This window comes from Triticum urartu, chromosome 7A (assembly GCF_056163025.1).
Source record: "Triticum urartu cultivar PI428250 chromosome 7A, HENAU_Tu73, whole genome shotgun sequence".
Classification (NCBI taxonomy): domain Eukaryota; kingdom Viridiplantae; phylum Streptophyta; class Magnoliopsida; order Poales; family Poaceae; genus Triticum; species Triticum urartu.
Window position 1 is genome coordinate 462051215 of NC_141879.1, and position 20467 is coordinate 462071681.

General features: G+C 46.6%; 2 pseudogenes across 1 annotated transcript; one reads left to right on the plus strand and one right to left on the minus strand.

Annotated features, from left to right (window-relative positions):
- Window positions 1-6363: 6363 nt before the first annotated feature.
- Window positions 6364-6948, plus strand: LOC147959950 (uncharacterized; annotated as a pseudogene).
- Window positions 6949-13381: 6433 nt separating this feature from the next.
- LOC147959951 (uncharacterized) lies at window positions 13382-16050 on the minus strand (annotated as a pseudogene). Its single transcript, XR_015609998.1, has 4 exons — window positions 15830-16050; window positions 14314-14409; window positions 13701-14183; window positions 13382-13387 (listed from the first exon to the last, which is right to left on the minus strand). The product of XR_015609998.1 is annotated as an uncharacterized LOC147959951 (transcript).
- Between the last annotated feature and the right edge of the window lie 4417 nt (window positions 16051-20467).

Here is a 20467-nt window from a genome sequence, read left to right on the forward strand (position 1 = left end):
TGATTACAGATAATATTATAACAGCCTATGAGTGTTTACACTTCATGAAGCGAAACAAAGCCAAAAAAATAGATATTGTGCAGTTAAGTTGGACATGATGAAAGCATATGACCGCGTCGAGTGGAACTATCTTCAAGCTATTATGACCAAGTTGGGATTTGCCCCTTCATGGGTAGCTACAATCATGCGCATGGTAACCTCGGTAAAATTTTCAGTTCTTTTCAATGGTAGTAAGCTAGAGGAATTTCTCCCTTCAAGGGGAATCCGACAGGGAGACCCAATTTCTCCATACCTATTTTTGCTGGCAGCGGAGGGCCTTTCGTGCCTTTTAAAAACCCAAGATGAATCATCGAGCCTCAATGGAATCCGAGTTGCTCCATCGGCGCCACCGGTGAGCCACTTGCTTTTTGCAGATGATAGCCTGCTGTTTGTCAAAGCCAGTTCTTATGGAGCAAACCAGTTGTCTTCCTTGATGGAAAATTATTGTAATGCCTCTGGACAAAGGATCAATCTATCGAAATCCTCGGTGTTCTTCAGCAAGGGCTGCCCCTCCCTTCTCAAAACCGAGGTAAAGAACGCACTTAATATTACAAACGAGTCACTTTCAGATAGATATCTGGGAATGCCGACAGATGTGGGTAGTTGCAAGAATGGAGCTTTCAAGTTCTTAAAGGATAGAGTCTGGAATAAGGTTAAGGGATGGATGGAAAAACACTTATCTGCAGGTGGCAAAGAGGTTTTGATAACATCAGTGGCTCAGGCCGTCCCAGTTTACTCCATGTCGTGCTTTAAACTGCCGCGTGGTCTCTGTGAGCATATTCAATCATCGAATTCAGAAATAAATCCGAATGCTCTTTGACACACATGCTTGATCCGACGTTGGTCAAATTAAACATGCATGTTGCTTGTTTCATTTCAAATCATGTTGACTGAAAAATCTTCTTCATAGAGAGAACATGAAAGTCATTCATCAACCAAGACTCTCAATGATCTATCTCTTTTCTTTTGAAGCCATTCTTTGGAGAGAACATACTCCCTCACTTTGTGACCTTTCTTGGTCATCTTTCGGGTCACAGGTATCCAGCCATTCGCTTTCACGAATGAAAGCATGGAAAACTGTTAGTCTGAGAAAAATTAGCCAATAATCAACAATAATGAGCATAAAATAACCCCATGTTGGTCTGGTTAAAAAATATGCACATTAAACTTTTAAAACTTTCTTTTATATATTCTAATTATAAAAACACCATCCTTGTACATTAATTTCATATCACCGTTGGGCGGAAATGGAAATAATGCATATAACTCATAAACAATCCGAAGATAGTATTTCTATTAAACAACTTTGCTAAGAAATAATCATCATCATCAACTTTATTGCAACGGGAACAAGAAATATACATTTCTCTAGCTCAAGAGCATTTCTTGATCTTTATTTATTCTTTGAAAATTGATCACTTTGATACAAAATTTATCAGAGATTTAAGCTTTGAACATAAGACTCATAGAATTATAGCACTGTTATCATCAACGTTGGTCAGAAAATAACAATGCCAAATATTAATTTTAAAATAAATATCTTTTTTGTCATAGCGGAAGCTATCTGAATCTGATTTCACCCACAGGGGAAAAACATTGCTATGAACAGTTCTTCTAATTAAATTTTCCCGTTGGTTCTAATTTAATTGGAGGATAAAACTTTTACTTTCTAGCGGAAACTTTACAATATTATATTCAGAAAAAATTCTGTACTCTTTTACTCTCTAAGCAATTTTAACCGGTTGATTCAAAAATGCATTAGAGAAGCAACAATTTAATCTTTTACTTTAGTTCTATTCACTTTTAAAAGAGCACTTTTATTTTATTTGCAGCGGAAAAACATGAATAACAAATTCATGAACTTTTTACTTTTCAGAAGTATTTCTTTTACTTTTCTATTTTCTAGACAAAATTTTTGTTGGATAATTTTTAAAAGAAAAAAATCTGTATAAAATTTGCCCAGAAGAATGGACAAAAATAAATCAGTAAAACACGGCAGCTCCAGCCGGCCTTGGCCTGGCGCATGAGGCTAGCAGCGGCCCATGGCCTGCTCCTCCGCGCACTCGTGTGAGCAGGCCTCAGCCCAGCGTGTGGCTGCGGCCTTGGCCCAGCGCCCCGCGCGCGCCGCCGCTGCTGCCAGCCTTTTGGCCCAGAGGCCCACTGGCGAGCTAGGGTTTCCATCCCTGCCGTCCGATGAGATCGACGGTCCAGCGCCGTTTTCGGTCAAACAAAACTGGGAGTGTTCCTCCCGATCGAAACCTAGCGCCCCCCTCGTCTCATTCGACTCGACCCTTCTGCCTCTCTCTCGTGACAGCGAAGCCAAGGAGCTGCGCTTCGGCCGCATGGCCCGACCGCCGGCGGCGGCGGCGGAAGCCACCGCGCCGCGCGCGCCACCTCTCCCTTCTCCCTCATGTTTCCACTTTCTTCTCTTAACATCCGAGGCAGAGAGAGGGAGGCGCAGCTCCGCGACGGCGGCCTCTGTCCAGATCGCCGAATCACCGCGCCGCACGTGCTCGCCGGCGACGGCCACCTCGTCGCTAGCCTTTTCTTGTTCCCCTCCTCTCTTTCTCCATCCACCGCCCCCTTTTTCAGAGAGAACATGGCGCAGCTGCGCCCGCTCCTCTGCCTCGCTTGAAGACGGCGATGGTGGAGCAGTTGATGATGATGTTGTTTCCATCCCCTTCGCTGGTTGCGCGTTCGCCTTGCGGTGAGCGCGTCGTCGTCGAACGGTTTGGCCGCGGTGCCCTTTGCCCCGGTTGGGGTGGAGTTCTTCTTCCCGAATCCTCGGCATGCCGATGCGATTCAGGATCGAGAGGAACGGCGCGGCCGTGCGGCGGCGCTACTTTTCGGATTTCTTTTCCCTCTTTTCTCTGTTAAGATTAGGGTTCTTGAGGAGGGGGGGCTTTCTGTGATTCTTTTCAACCGAAAAAATCTAACCCAATCTGGCTGATACCATTGTTATATCTGTAGAATCGGGTAGGGAGATTAATCACGTAGACCTACCTTCTCCTTGGCCTGACGAGCCTCAAGCCGGAGGCCAATCTTGATGTTGTGACGCATGATGATGGCGGAGAGTGGGCGAGGTGATGGTGGTGCTTCCCGTCAGCACTGTACTAACCCTAGATCGGTAGGGGATGTAGGTGGGGTGTACGGCATCGTGACGAACCTCATGTCGCGAGTCGCGGCTCCCACCTCTTTATATAGTACAGGTGTCAGGGGTCTGTCAACCATAGTGGGTTGAGCGCCCCCGATCAAGGCGCGGATCTAAGTGCCCGGTGGGCCATTGGGCCCACACGGTGGAGATCATCCTAACAGCCGGGTGACAGAGGCATCAGCCGCCTTGGGCACAAGTTTCCCCGTCGCAAGTTGTCATCGGACAGGTTCGAGGTGCTCAGCGGGCTGTTGGAGAGCAACCCGGAGAAGCGGCTTACCGCAGCGGACGCGCTCCAGAAGCTGTGGCTCCACAACCAACGACGTGGGCTTGGCGGTTTCTTCAAGTCGTGCATGGTTGGAGTCGTACTGGAGACATAGGATTAACATGCTTTGCCTTTTAGCGCGTTCTCCTAAATGATTGTATATTTGAGAGAGTATATCCTAGTGTATCATTGCTTAAGTGTTGCATTAAAGAGATGTTTCGTTTAATTGGCTTAGGAAGCATGTGTCCATGTTTTCTCACACATACACAGATGATTAATATTTGAATTTAAAATTTAGTGATTATCATGAAAATGTATCAAACCATACCAAGGCATTATCATAAACAATATGTCGAAATATATTTTGGGCTACATGAATAAATCGTGAACATACATTACTTCAGCCCAAACTTTACACATGTGTGTGCAACCATGTGCTCTCGGTTATTAGAACTTTTTTTCTCAAAAAAGAGAGGTTATTAGAACCTTTTTGTAGTATGTCAGCAAACGCCGGCTTGCCACTACGCGTGAACACTAGTGGTAGAATAGTTGATGTGCTTGTGATCTCATTCAAACTGAGAATATGATGACCCTCGACCTGAACATCAATTGTGTATGTGTTCCCTTCTAGTAAAGAATTAGAAAGGTTTCTAAAACCCCTGACTTCAATATCGATTGATGCACGGAGCCTTCTGTCCCATTATATTTTTATGCACTGCCACTTTAGACCGATCACCATGACCAATATATCCAAACACATCTTTGCTAAGGTGTGCGCAACGTCATTCGTCCCCGTGGTGGATCGCCTCACGTACCCCTACCAATCTACCTTTATTAAAGGGCAGTTCAGTCATGATGTCATGGTTCTTCTTGAGATTTTCTTGAGATTCATCTTTGGCTCTCCCAAAACAGAACAATTCGCTTTTAATGAAATTGATTTTGATCCTAGACAGTTGCTCAAAAAGACACAATACAAGTTTCATATTCCTAGATTTTGCAAGATCATGTTCCATGCATATAATAGTGTCATCCGCGTATTGTAGGACGGATACTCCCCCCCTAAAAGGTGAGGGACGAGTCCTCCTAATCGGCCACTCTCTTTGGCCTGGCCAATTATTACTGCCAACATATCCGCTACAATGTTAAACAACACCGGAGACATGGAATCTCCCTGTCGTGACCCATTACGTGTCTGGAAAAAATGTCATGTATCATCGTTGACTTTTATTCCGACACTACCTTTCAGTATGAATGAATCCACCTGAGATCTCCAAGACTCATTGAACCCCTTCATATGTAAAGCTTGCTGCAAAAAGGTCCATTTGACCTTATCATACGCTTTTTCAAAATCCACTTTGAAGATAACATCATCTAATTTCTTCATATGGATTTCATGCAGTGTTTCATGTAAAACCACAACCCCTTCAAAGATGTGTCGTCCTGGCATGAAAACAGTTTGTGTTGATTGCACAACCGAGTGGGCTATCTATGTCAACCTATTCGTGGCAACCTTTGTAAAAATCTTAAAGTCTCTTACAAACTTGTGATGCTATTTGGTTGGGCATGGTTAGTGAGGAAAATAGAGTTTTTCCTAATTGAGAGAGAATGGAAAACGCTTCCACCTAGCCAGCCGACCAAGTTTGGGCCGGACGCACGCTGTGTCGCCACGCGTTCTTCCTGGCACATGCTGCCTCCCTTGCGATTGGTCCCTTATGCCCTTTCCTTTTTATTTCTCTCTCACTTATACTCTTCCATCCCTTCATCTCTATGTGTGTGCGCGCGCGCGCGTGCGTGCATGTGTGTGTGTCTGCGTGTTTCTCCCATGAGAGAAAATTCCCTCCATGAGATTCATTACCGGCCGATGCTATTGGGAGCTGGCCATGGCCGCAGACTCAACCTCTCGTCCCTTCCCCATCCATGTTGTTTTTGCTGCAAAAGAGCGCGAGGACAGAGACCAGGGGCTGTGACCAGTGGCAACGAGGAGTTGCCATGGTGGCTACGCCACATCGATGGCGGGCTGCATCAACGATGACTGCATTATGCAGCGCCACGGGGCTGCAACTCGCGGTTAAAGATGTTGGAACTATGGCTTCCAGATGCTGGAACCACGGCGGCAAATGTCCTAAGCCCGCAACTGCTAGTGGCGACCATGCCAGACGCGGGGTGCTGCAACTGGTTTGCCAGATGATGGAATCACGACGAACTTTTGCTATAACCAGGGCAACCCAGAGCTGGAACCGGCATCGGTAATTGTTGCCTGTTTGGAACCAGTGTGTGTTTTTTTGCTGGAACTAGCCTTTTTTGGTACAATTACCCACTCGGAGTTTTTCCTGCTGATTTTGTTTTGCTGGAACCGGCTTTAGTTTTTCCTGGAACCTAGTAATTTTTGCTTCAACCGGCAAATGAAGGATTTTTGTTACTTCCAGATTTTTTTTGCTTGACACGACGGTGCAAGTCGACGACTCGCGGTGAGCCGGAGGTGGTGATACTGCTTATGCCGCAACTATGGTCACCATGCGCTGGAACCAGCTAGTGTTGGAGTTGCAACCATGGTGAGCATGACGAGTGCTACTATGTTTTCTGCCGCAACTGGTGCTGCTGCGAGCCAACTAGCAACAGGAGGAGGCGGGTTGCCAGTTTTTTAAATGAAAGGTAGATCACATTCTACTTTATATATTTCAAAACAGGCCGAGAGGCCGGGAGACTAAAAGTCTATTACATGAAGCTTATATTGCGCAGCGTGGTGCATAGGCCATTAGCTGCCTAGAGAGAAGGAGAAAAACAGGACAAGGAGGAACAGAAACAGGAACATGCGAAGAGGCCTAGACTAGCCCAAAGGAAAATAGCTGCTTTATCTTCCTAGCCATCATGGCGGCGCAGCGGCAACGATCTTGACGACGGCGGCCCCATGACGTGGCTGTAGATGGGTCGATGCCGAGCTGTGTGGCGGCTGCGTGCGGGTCTCCTCGTGGTGGCGGCCTTCGCCGGCTGCGGGGCGGCACGTGCGCGGCATCCGGCGAGGGGTGGGGACACGGCCAAGGTGGCTTCTCGTGCGAGTACGCGGAGAAGAGGCTGCGGCGTGTGTCCTCGGGGAGGATGGCTATCCTCTCCCAGATCCATCGGCGGCATGGCGGCGGAGGTCGCAGTGGACGGTCGGCGGTGGCGGAACTTGGCCGGTGGCAGCGGCGAGGTTCCGTTTGGATCTCGGGGCGGCGGCCCTGGAGGGTGGTGGCTGGTGAAGCCAGGGCTTCCCGCGGCGGCATGGTGTGGTGCAGTCCCTGTCCAAGGCGGATCTGTGACGGCGATCTACTTTGGATTGGTTCGGATCAGAGACGGTGACGAGCGCGCGGGATCCTTCTCGGCGGCTCTCGCGGCTTGGCGAGGCGGGGTGGGAGCCCTCCTCCTAGGCTCCAGTGGTGGCACACTCAGGCAATGGCCAGTGCGCCAGGGATCCCACGGTGGCACTGTTGCTGCGGTTGATCGCCGGATCTAGGCGGCTGGATCTGGGGCTTCGAAGGCGGTCGAGACGGTGCACAAGTTGTTGGGTGGATTTCTTGGGACGGATCCGGGTGAAAACCTGGTCTTCGGTTGATAGCCGGAGCCGGTGATGACGATGCCCTTATCATCGTTTCCTTCATCAAGGCATCATTGAGGTGAAGCTTCCAACTCCACTCAATACGTCCGGGGAAAACCCTAGATCAGCTGATCGGATGTTGGCAGCATTCATGTGTCGTAACCCCCTTTGGGGCAGCATTCTTGGAGGTGCACTCGGCCTCGTGGGACCAGCGGACGGCTTCTTTGATGGAGCGGTGCTTCATCCTACACATTGATGGCGATGGATCTTGACGGCATGGTGCAGTGCAGATTCGGAGTTCGATGTGGGAGGATGGACTCGCGCAGGAGGACGACGCTGTCTGGCGTCGTGGTGGCGTCGATGGCAGAGAGACCTGGCACGGTAGATGCTATGATACAGCTCTAAAGATGGACTCGTGGCAGGTGGCTGCGGCAGCCTCATACCCGGCAGGTGTCCTGGTTGAGGAGTGTGCCGGACTGGTAGGTGCCCCATACCAGGCAGGCGTCCTGGTTGGGACCTCAGGTCTTAGATGTTTAGGTTTGGCTGCGATGTTTGTTTGGTATTAGGCCCAGGCTATCAGCGCCTCTTCATCAATTGGATAGGTGTAGCGATAGTTGTTGCTTAGAGGTGGCTTTAGTCTGGCTGTTGTGTGATTTTATAAGGTTATGAGAATAATTAATAATGTGACCGCATGCATCGTCCAGATGCAGAGGCCGGAGGTCATCCTCTTTTTCTAAAAAAAATCTTCCTAGCCATGTGGCTCCAAAGCTTGAGGAGGTCAGCTGCGTATAGTCTAGTAAAGACGGGGTCCAGCGCTTGTGGTTGAAACCCTGTCATTCCGGGCGCAGCGAACAGAACATGTCACGCACGGAGAAAGGACGAGCGGGGCGGCGGGGGCGGCCTAGGGAGGCGAGCGCGGTGGGCAGCCGGCGACCCCTGAGTCGCTGACGGCATAGCTTATGAGGAGGGGATTTTTTTTTGTTGACTAATCGAGACGAAGAAAAGGCAATTGAACTTGAGATAATTACGGCTACAGTCCTTGTACTCTCCGGCATGTAACATGATGGTCCCCGAACTCGCAGAATGTTCCACTATTGTCCTCAAATACGAAAATACGCTCCAATATGATCCTGGCTACGTCTCCCGCTAGGCAGCTACGCCATACGTCCAGACTGATACCACATCAGCATACAGTAGAGCGAACCAACCTCTGGTTGAGATGGTTAGGTGGACAGTGGTATCACCAACCCACCAGGATTCAAATCCTGATGCTCGCATTTATCCTTGATTTATTTCAGGAATTCCGGCGATGCGCTTTCAATGGGAGGAGACGTTCCCGTCGACTACGAGGCACCTACGGTGACTTCGTAAAATTTCAAGATGATATGTCGGCTCAGTCTCTCGGAGGTGCTCATATGGGTAGAGTGTGCGTGTGTGCGTTCATAGGGGTGAGTGTATGCGCGTTTATATGAGCGCTTGCGTCTGTACTGTGTTAAAAAAGCATACAGTAGAAATATAGGCCCCACATGTCAGTACGCGAGAGATAAATAGTATAAGGATTTGTCTAGGTATCAGTCGACTGAGACTTCTCGGCTGACATCATCCTATGCAGATTTGGCCTGTTAACCAGCTCTCCCTCTTCTGGATTATATACGACCAGGCTTCTGGGCTTTTTTATTTTTCTTGTTTGTTTGTTTATTTATTTTCTTGGGCTGGGCTTTCTTAATTAGTTTGTTTTGATTGGAACAGGCTCGCCTGTGAAATTATCTTTTAGCGAAAAAAGCTATTGAACAGAAGAAGGAACTGAAAAAAAGACCACCAGATAGAGACTAGAAACTGTATGCTAAATTGAACTGTGATGTCCATTGTTCGTGTAGTTTGATCATAGGAAGTTACGGATATTTTCCAGTTCTAAGTTAACTAGCAACTTACATAGACATGAAGTAGCTAGTTAACAAATTCATGCATTAGCTATTTTAAAATTCAGCAAGAAGTATGGAGACACGGCAACACAACAAGTTAAAGGGCATGTGTTAGTTAACTTCCTGTATCAACTACTAAAAAAACTTTGGAGAAAATATGAATTATTTAGAAAAAGGTTACAAACGTTTAGCAACTTCTTCAAAAAGAAAACCATCCAATGCTTCCGTGTCAGTGATTTCTACATGATATCCTCCCTCTTCTCACTCTGGATTTTCAACACAGTGCTCTTGCCTTTGCATTTTTGTCGTTCTCAGGGTCGCTTCCTTCGTCATCCATGTCAGTGCCCGTGCACTGCTGTATTCATAAATGTATATGATACATTATTGTTGAAAACAAGTTTAAAAAAAGAGGATGGTGTGACAAAGTATGACATAGATGAAACTAAAATCATGGCACTAGCAGAAGAGAATTCCTACTACTAGTTTGTAAATCAGCATATCATGCCCTCCTGGTGCACAAAAAAATGCTAGCGACACCATCTCTCAGATTGAACAGATGCGTATTGAAAAAAAATCTGAACAAAAAAAATAGTCTTAACATTTATCCAACAACTACTAGTTGTGATCTCTGTTATGTAAAACATCCAACCCAACACACATGCGGGCGTGCACACAAAGATCAGGATTGTGTAGTCAGCTTTTACTAATGATTTGATATGATTCTCAAAAATAAAATACTAATGATTTGATGTTTTTTATATTAAGCACGGCATTGTCAAGTCTAGAAAAAAATCTGACAATCGTAACAAAGACACCATCATTGTCATTATAGCAAACAAAAATTGAACGTGGAACAAGCATACACATGGTCTCAACTCTACTTCAGGAATACACAAACTTTAGTGATTGCTTCAGTTAAAAAAAAACAAGACAAAAAACATGATAATTACCCCGGATCCCACACTGTCATCACCCCTTAAACATATCCCAAATCATGTACACCCCTCCCCCCTCCCCAAGCAACTGATCTGCTGCTAGTATGTGAAAATGAAAGCATGCATGGACGAACAGAGAAAACAATCACCAAAAACTACAGCCCCCCGTCAGCACACATGACATCAAATCCATGTAGACTGTAGAAAAAAGAGAACTCGGTAGTACTGTAGTGAGCAAGTGTCCGTTTGAAAAAGGAGTGTTGTGGAAGCACATAAGATCGATGCCGAGTTAAACTGAAGCAATACGCACCAACCAGATATATTTTGGCCCATTTTCATTCTTTCGAACAAAAGTCTTCCTACCAAATACCACTACTAACACTCTCTCTACTGCCGCTACAAATTCATCATGACTGTTCCTACAAAAACTACTAGACGGATTAAGAGAACCGAAAAAACGACAAACAAACACACATTCATGTTAATTCGAATGAAAAGAACTCTCTACAAAATCCAGCTTCACTAGGGACCTCTCGGCCTAAAAAATGATCACGGGAGGAACTATCTATACATACTGAACCCAACTCTGGAAGTACGCTTGCAATCAGGATATTAGGAAAACAAAAGCAAAACGAAAGTAAGGTGCGTATCCAAAAAAACAATGCGTGAGCTTACTCTAAACAAAACATCATGCTTACATACGTCAGGTTTTAGATGGATTTCAAAATTAAAAACAAAAACTGATCTCAACTCTAGCTACTCGGTGTAACAATGGTCTCAACCTTTTTGCATGACTAGTGTCAGACATACAACTATCCCCACTCCTCCTCACCCCCCACCCCGCCCCACAAAACAAAGCCCAGATGCAATAAGGTTAGAACACATGCATTTGCGGATGGGGCGGCGCTTGCAGTTATATGGCTAGCATCGGACATGGAACTGTCCGCCTTCTTCCCGCAGCCCCTCTGTCAAAACAAAACCTAGTTGCAACCAGGTTGGAAGACATGCAATTGCAGTCGGGGGTGACGCTTGCAGTTGCATGACTAGTGTTGGACATGCAATTGTCCCCCATCTCCCCATCGCCCCCAACAAAAAAAACCCAGTTGCAACCATGTTGGAAGACATGTAGTTGCAGTCGGAGGCAGCACTTGCAGTTGCATCCCTAGTGTCGGACATGCAACTCACACCTTCCAACAAAACAAAAAAGACCAGTTGCGACCACGTTGGAAGGCATGTAGTTGCAGTCAACGGCGGCACTTGCAGTTGCATGCCTAGTGTCGGACATGCAACCCACGCCTTCCAGGAATAAAAAAGACCAGTTGCGCCCATGTTGGAAGGCATGTAGTTGCAGTCCGGAGTGACAATTGCAGTTGGATGCCTAGAATCGGAAAAGTAACTCCCACCTTCCCACAAAACAAAAAGACCAGTTGCGACCACGTCGGGAGAGTTGCAGTCGGGGGTAACAATTGCATGCCACGTACTAGACTTGCAACTACCTCAGCGTATGTCGTCCTCCGACAAAAACACAAGGCCAGTTGCGGGTCCGTAGGGAGACATGCAAATGTAATTTGGGGCGACACTTGTAGTTGCAAGCCTACTGTCGGACATGCAGTTGCAACCATGTTGGAAGGTGTGTAGTTGTAGTCGGGCTGACAATTACAGTTGCATGCCTAGTATCGGACATGCAACTCCCACCTTCCAGCAAAACAAATGGACCGTTGTCACCACGTTGGAAGGTATGTTGTTGTAGTCCTGGAGTTACAGTTGCAGTTGCATGCCTAGTGCCAAACTTGCAACTCCCACCTCCCCACAAAATAAAAAGGCCAGTTGCGACCATGTTGGGAGAGTTGCAGTTGCAATCGGGGGTGACAATTGCAGTTGCATGCCTACTACTAGACTTGCAACCACCTCACCCCGTCGTCCTTCGACAAAAACACAAGACCAGTTGCGATTGGTAGGGAGATATGCAAATGCAGTTGGGGGTGACACTTGTAGTTGCAAGCCTACTGTCGTACATGCAGTTGCAACCTTGTTGGAAGGCATGCAATTGCGGGGGGCGGGGTGATAGTTGCAGTTGTATGCCTAGTATCAGACATGCAACTCCCACCTCCCAACAAAACAAAAGGACCAGTTGCGACCACATTGGAAGGCATGCAGTTCGTAGTCAGGGTGACAACTACAGTTGCATGCCTAGTATCAGACATGCAACTCCCACCTTCCAACAAAACAAAAAGATAGTTGCGGCAACGTTGGCAGAGGTGTAGTTGCAACTGGGGGTGATAATTGCAGTTGCATGCCTAGTACTAGACTTGCAATTACCCCCCCCCCCCCCCCGTCTCCCATGCCTCCCTTCGGCAGAAACACACAGCTAATTGTGGTCAGTAGGGAGACATGAAGTTACAGTTTGGCATGACACTTGTAGTTGCAAGACTTCTACCGGGCATGCAGTTGCAGTCGGGAGTGATAGTTGTAGTTGCATGCCTAGTACTGGACTTGCAACTTCCTCCTTCCAACAATAAAAAAACAAAACTAGTTCCATCCTTGTTGGAAGGCATGCAATTGCAGTTGGAGTGTGACTGTTGCAGTTGCATGCCTAGTGCTGGACATGCAACTCCCCCCCCCCCCTCAGACTTCCAACTACCCCACCCCTCGCCCTACGAGAAAAAAGCCCCAGGGTTGTGAGTTGAGGGTTTACTTGCAACTCAAGAAACTACACAAACCTACAAAAAGCCCCTAGTTGCGACTTTAGGCTTGACTTGCCGTTGGACCAGACAAGTGCAACTACAAAAAATCCTGGGGAAAAAGCTCTCGGGTTGTGAGTCTAGAGTTGACTCGCAACTCGGGCACCTACAAAAATCCTAGGAAAAAGCTTCGAGGATGTAGTCAAAAGGGTGATATGCAACTCGGACAACTACACAGGTATACGAAAAAGCCCCAAATTACGAGTCAAGGGACATGCAAATTGGGGGCAACTACAAAAACCTACAAAAAACCTAGTTGTGAGTCAAGGGTTGACTTGCAAACTCGGGTAACTACAAAACCTATGAAAAGCCCCCTAGTAGCATGTAGATAGTTGACATGCAACTAGGTCGGGGGCCGGGGATTGCAACTACAAAAACCTATGGAAAAAGCCTCAATTATGACTCAAGGGTTGACTTCCAACTCCCCCCCCCCACACACACAAACTATAAAAAAACAATTGAGTGCCCATAGTTGACATGCAGCTGGGCGCGAGGGTCCGAGGGTGCAACTACAAAACTATGAAAAAGCCCCCGATTGAGAGCCGAGGTTTGACTTGCAAGCATGGTTTTCAACTCGACGAGTCATTGGTAGCGACTCGGAAAAAGTCGAGCCTACAAATGCGACTAGTCGCGGATCGAGTCATGAGACGACAATAAGTTGAGTTGACATATTTTGCGACTCATCGACTAGTCGAACTAGTCTCGCGACTCCAAAACCATGCTTGGAAGACAATTATGAGTGTTTATGAAACTGTCATTCCTAAAAATTATCTCCAGCAAAAAAATATATAAATGTGTATTATAACCAAAAAACATAGTAGAAAAACCGACAAAAACAAGTAAAACAATTTCATATTTTTACTTGAAGCATACCAAAAACAAAAAGGAAAAGATGAAAACAGGAAAACATGTACATCCGTACTTGAAAACATACAGTTCAGAGTTACAAAACTAAAAACCATACAAAACGCTTATAGTTCATATTTTCAGTTCAGATTTGCATTATGTATTTGAATTTTTACTTGTAGCATATCCATGCAAAAAGATAAGAAACATGAAGAAGAGATACATACCATCATGTCCAATTGAACATCTGTCCTCCTGAGGCGGTGAACGAAAGGCAAACCAATGAAACCATCGCTGAGAGGCAGCATGCCTTGTAGCTCAAATTCCTCTATCTCATTCAGCTAGAGCCTCATAGTGCTCATACTGTGAACAATGCCTTCATTGTCGTCGCTGGAAGCTTCTACATCCTCATCATCTTCATTTAAATCTTCAATGGCATCATCTTATTCCATAGATTCTTCATCTTCGGAGCCATTGCCAAATTGGATCACACAAACAATTGCCCATGGGGGAAGGCTCGTCTAGGAAGAACACCACCATCAGGCCCTTCCCCAGCTTGTTGTCTGCACAAAACTTCCTCCAACCTCTCCCATAAATTGTGCTCTTTGTGTGACCCTTGTAACACTTTACAGTGTACGTCCATTGGTTTGCCACAAACATCACTTCTCTCATGTCATGTTGAAACAGACCCTTTCATTACATGGCACAACCTATTTTGGTTGAACACAAAAAAGCAAGAAAACAAAAGTTAGGAGTGGTGTCATGACAAAGACTAAAATAAAAAGAAACAAAAAATAAAAAAAATAAATGAAAAGATATAAACAGACCCGGTGAGTTTACCCCTGCTTTTCCGAAGTCCTCCCATGCATACATGTTGAAACCGCTTCCCTCGTTCTCATAGGTGCAATGGTTCAAACAAACTACACAAACCATCTCCTGTGCATATAAAAAAGCAAAAAGAAAAAAGAATAGATGGATTACTCACTAACAACACAAATACGGAAAGAGTAAAAAAAACTGGATTCAGAAAAGCATAACTAGAAAAAGAATGATTTCAAAACATCTAGATTTCAGCATGTATATCTGCAGGTTTATTACTGTGTGAACCCAAACCCTGCTTACCAGATGCTAAACCCCATTTATTTACACAACAAAAAGGAAATACTGCTGCCCCTAATTAATCTAATATAGCAGTGGTGACAAACAACTAGGGGCATGTGCCATCAAATATCCCTGTTGTGTCAACATTCAGAGAAACAGAGGTTATATCCTAACAAAAAGGTCAACTTAGGCACCCTAAAAACACATGCTCCTCCTATATAGAAGCATGGAAGAGCTGGCTTAATTAATTTTTGTTCTCCTGAAAACGAAGCCCCACCTAATTTACTGACTCTCGGAAAGTCATAGCATAAAAAATAGCAGTACTGGCAGTACTTTTGCTCAATACTTTACCAGATCTTCTCAGCTAAAGATCCTAATTAACTTTTCTAAGTAACAACAAAGCAAAAAAATATTAGTAGTACTGGTAGTACTACTTCTAGTCCTACACATGTATAGATCAATCAGTTCAGCCCTAGTGTTGCTGGGCTTTTGCACCTACACAAAACTGTAAAAAAAATTACTTGAGCTAGCCTAATAACGAGAAGGTTCCTCCCAAAAAGTAAACCAGTACCACACCAGAAATGTATTTCAGTAAAAATCTGAAAAACAAAATCAACATGCCACTGCTAGTGATGGGTTTAGTAATCTTATCTTGATTCCATAGAATTTTTTTGAACATGGTACTGTCATAGGGTTCAGCAAATCTGAAAAAAAGCATGCTACTGCTAGAAATAGGTTCAGTAATCATTCTCTTTGATTCCATAGAAAGATTTGTACATGCTACTGATTAATAGGGTTGTAGCAAAAATCTGAAAAACAAATAAACATGCCCACTCATAGTGATAGGTTCAGTAATAATCTCTCTTGTTTCGATAGAATGATTTCAAAACATGCTAATGATTTGAATAGCGTTTCAGCAAATTCTGAAAAAACAAATAAACATGTAACTCGTTGTGATAGGTTCAGTAATAATCCTCTCCTTTCCAGAGAATGATTTCAACATGCTACTGATTTCACAAGGATTTCGGCAAATCTGAAACAAAAATCACACAAAAAAGGGGCATGCTACATACCACTGCTTGAAGAAAAAGGACACGGGAAAAAAGGGCTAAAACATGGGAGCGATTCTATGCTTCAAGCTAGTAATAATCTAGACTTGATCCAAAGAAAAATGGAACCCAATCCCCTCAGATCTAAATCATATATAGCTCCAACAAACAAATAAAATAAAAAATAGAAAGAGGGTAGCACTTACACCACCATCGATGTCGCCCATTCTCTCGCTGGCCGTGCAGGAGCAAAGTCGATTTCTTCCGTTCCGCTACAGAGATCTTTGGCTTTGATAGAGAAGAAACAAGATAAACGAAGAAATGGACAGACGACTGCTCGTTCCCCTCCTCTTAAGAGCATCTTCAGCCGCGTCCCTAACAGGCCTTTTCCGGGCGCATTTGCCGCGCCGGCGCCAAAAAAACGGCCCAGTCGCGTTCCCAGAAGTCCATTTTTCGCCGGCTCGAGCCAAAACTGGTGCCGGCGGACCCAGGCCAAACGCGGCGCCCTGGGGGCGCTTGGGGAGCCGGCACAAGCGAAAAAGGCGCGTGGGTCTGCCCTGGCGGCGACCCGAGGGCCTTTTCCCGCCGTTTCTTGGCGCTTTTCCCTCGCATCCCTCCCGCTCGCTCGCCTTCCTCCCGCCATTCCCTCCCTTTCTCCCGCCAAACCCCCTCCCGCTCGCCTTCCAGTCGCCGCCATGCCGCCGAAGAAGTATGCCATGCCACGCGCGGCGGCAACCACGACTGGCACCGTGGCCCAGCCGAAGCAGAGGAAGCCGAGGGCGCCGCCATTGAAGCCACCGGGCATGTCGAACGCCGAGTGGAGGGTGGAAGTTCAGCGACGCGACGCAGTCACCGCCGACCGGCGGAACAGGGCCATCGCCAAGAAGGCCGGCGACAACGCGGCGCGCGCGGCGGCGTCCTCCTCATCGGTCGACCACGCGGGGATGATGAATCCACCCGTCGTCAGCCACGCCCAGTACGCGCCCTGGGGACAGCAAGGCGTCGGATCTCCATGGGGATCGTCGTCGCCCGGCTACGCCGACGGCGACGCGCACGGTGGGTTCAACCCAAACGTGACCTTCCCCATGGCCACCCCGCGACGCGCACATCCTCGCCCGCCTTCGTCGGCATGCAGTACTGTAACGCCCCGGACACACCCGCCGGTGGTCGTTACTCCTGGCGGGATCTAGACTGGCCCCACAGATCAATACTAGTCTTTTCTGCGCACTTTGTCCTCACTCATGCGCACCCGGGAGCAACTTCCCGGTCGGTCACCCATCCTGACACTACTTCAAGCTGAGCACACTTAACTTTGGAGTTCTGTCTGAATGGGCTCCCGAAAAAGAAGGAATTCCTTATTGATATGAGTAGTCTACCATCCCTAATAAGCCAGGCTATCACATACACCCCCACTCAGAGGAACCGACGTCCTCGTCGGGCCACAGGAACGTTCCCTTTTGGCACAAACGTCTGTGCTTCCAGTCTGGTACATGTGCCATGTCGGGTGCCACGACGGGTCACAAACGTCATGAACAACATGACCACGCACCTGTCCGCAACCATCCGTGTAACCGCGAGGGTCGGCTCTGATACCAACTTGTAACGCCCCGGACACACCCGCCGGTGGTCGTTACTCCTGGCGGGATCTAGACTGGCTCCACAGATCAATACTAGTCTTTTCTGCGCACTTTGTCCTCACTCATGCGCACCCGGGAGCAACTTTCCGGTCGATCACCCGTCCTGACACTACTCCAAGCTGAGCACACTTAACTTTGGAGTTCTGTCCGAATGGGCTCCCGGAAAAGAAGGAATTCCTTATTGATATGAGTAGTCTACCATCCCTAATAAGCCAGGCTATCACATAACACCCTCGATGCGACTATAGCTCCCACGTGTCGAGGCATGACTTAGAGACATAATCGCATTGAAGGCATATGTCGCAAGTTAGGCAATCTTCACAACATCCCATGTAATATAAATAATAAAGGGGAGATAACATAGTTGGCTTACACTCGCCACGTCAATCAAGTACATAAATAACATTACATCATCCAAACACTCATGGCCCGACTACGGCGCCAAAAATAAAAGATAACCCAACATGCGACACGGTCCCGTTCACCCCCAACTGGGCACCACTACTGATCATCGAGAAAGGAAACATAGTAACGTTGAGAGTCTTCGTCGAACTCCCACTTGAGCTCAAACGCGTCTCCTGGAGCGGAATCATCAGGCCCTGCATCTGGTGTAATAGTAATCTGTGAGCCACAGGGACTCAGCAATCTCGCAACCTCGCGATCAAGACTATTTAAACTTATAGGTAAGGCAAGGTAAAATATGAGTGGAGCTGCAGCAAGCGACTAGCAAATATGGTGGCTAGCTTATACGCAAAAGAGAGCGAGAAGAGGAGGCAAAGCGCGAGCGAGAAACTAGAGAACCACCTGCGCAAACATTACTCCAACACCGTGTCCACTTTCCGGACTCCGCCGAGAAGAGGCCATCACGGTAACACACTCAGTTGATTCATTTTAATTAATTAAGGTTCAAGTTATCTACAACCGGACATTAACAAATTCCCATCTGCCCATAACCGCGGGCACGGCTTTCGAAAGTTCAAATCCCTGCAGGGGAGTCCCAACTTAGCCCATGACAAGCTCTCACGGTCAACAAAGGAATAGACCTCCTCCCAAGACGTTCCGATCAGACTCGGTATCTCGATTCTTCAAGACACTTCGACAGGTTAAAACAAGACCAGCAACACCGCCCGAATGTGCCGACAAATCCCGATAGGAGCTGCACCTATCTCTTTCTTAGGGCACATTCAGATTGTCCTAGGTACGGGTAGGCCAGCCCAGAGTTGCCCCTGGTAGCCACCGGTAGCTGACAGGTGGACCAACACTCAGAGGAGCACTGGCCCGGGGGGGGTTAAAATAAAGATGACCCTTGAGTCTGCAGACCCCAAGGGAAAGAAAAGGCTAGGTGGCGAATGGTAAAACTAATGTTGGGCATTGCTGGAAAAGCTTTAATCAAGACGAAATATCAAGGGGTTCCCATTATAACCCAACCGCGTAAGGAACGCAAAAATCCGGAAACATAACACCGATATGACGGTTAAAATAAAGATGTACTTGGACTGGCTCTTGGCAATCCCAATCTTCACCTTTTTCACCATAGCATCAAGAAGTTGGGCTTGGCGAATCTGGTCTTCTAAGGTAGGAGAGACTTGAAGGTTGGCGAGGAAACCTTGAGGAACAACTTGCAGATTAAGTTTGCGGAAAGCTTCACAAATCTCGGGTTGATAAGGCTTGAGAATCAGACTGTTGCAGTAAGCTTTCCTGCTCAAAGCGTCAGCAATCACATTAGCCTTGCTTGGAGTATACTCAATACTCGGATTATACTCTTGAATCATTTCGACCCATCGAGTTTGCCTGAGGTTGAGATTAGGCTGAGTGAAAATGTACTTGAGACTCTTGTGATCAGTGAAAATGTCCACTTTTCTTCCCAATAGAAGATGTCTCCAAGTCAAAAGAGCATGCACAACTGCCGCCAACTCGAGATCATGAGTGGGGTAGTTCTTCTCATTAGGCTTCAACTAGCGAGATGTATAAGCAACAACTTTCTTCTCTTGCATCAATACTGCGCCAAGACCTTGGAGAGAGGCATCACAAAAGACCTCGTACGGCTTGGATTCATCAGGCGGAGTCAGAACTGAAGCAGTGATCAATATCTCTTTCAAAGTGTTGAAAGCAATGTCACACTCCGGAGACCAAATGTACTTGACGTGCTTCTGGAGAAGATTTGAGAGAGGCTTCGCGATCTTAGAAAAGTTTTCAACGAATCTTCGGCAATAGCTTGCGAGACCGAGGAAACTACGGAGTTGCTTCACGTTCTGAGGAGGTTCCCAATTCACAATTGCAGACACCTTCTCAGGATTCACGGCAATGCCCTTGGCAGAGATGATATGACCAAGATAAAGAACCTCATCGAGCCAAAATTCACACTTGGAGAACTTGGCGTAGAACTTGTGTTCCCTGAGCTTATCAAGAACCAAACGCAAGTGCTTGGCATGATCTTCCTTGTTCTTCGAGAAAACCAGAATGTCGTCGAGATAGACCAAAACGAAGTCATTGGTGTAGGCATTGAAGATGAAATTCATCATGCGAGAGAACATCAGAGGAGCGTTGACGAGGCCAAAAGACATGACAGTGTATTCATATGAACCAAAGCTTGTCCTGAAAGCCGTCTTGGGAATATCTTGCTCACGGATACGAATCTGATGATAACCCATACGGAGATCAAGCTTGGAGAATACTTGGGCACCTTTGAATTGTTCGAACAGCTCATTGATGTTGGGAAGTGGGTATTTGTTCTTGATGGTCTTCTTGTTCACTGGATGGTAATCAACACAAAGTCGGTCCGTTCCATCCTTCTTCTTCACAAAAAGAACACCACAACCCCACGGAGAAGAACTAGGCCGGATGAGACCCATTTTCTCTTGAATATCGAGTTGCTTCTTTAGCTCCTTCAACTCTTCAGGTCCGAGCTTGTAAGGACGCTTGCACACAGGTTCCGTGCCAGGCTCAAGATTAATAACGAATTCAACTGGCCGGTGCGGAGGCATTCCTGGAAGCTCTTCTGGAAAGACGTCTTGATATTCGCAAACGACTGGAATTTGCGAAATAGCATCCAATTCACCCCTTTCATTGAGAGAAAACAGACGGATGGTATTATCTCGAGCGGCAAAGACAATTACATCCTCAGACGAATGAGTCAATTGAATCTGCCTGGCTGCACAATCAAGATGTGCCTTGTGCTTAGAAAGCCAATCCATTCCGAGAATAAGA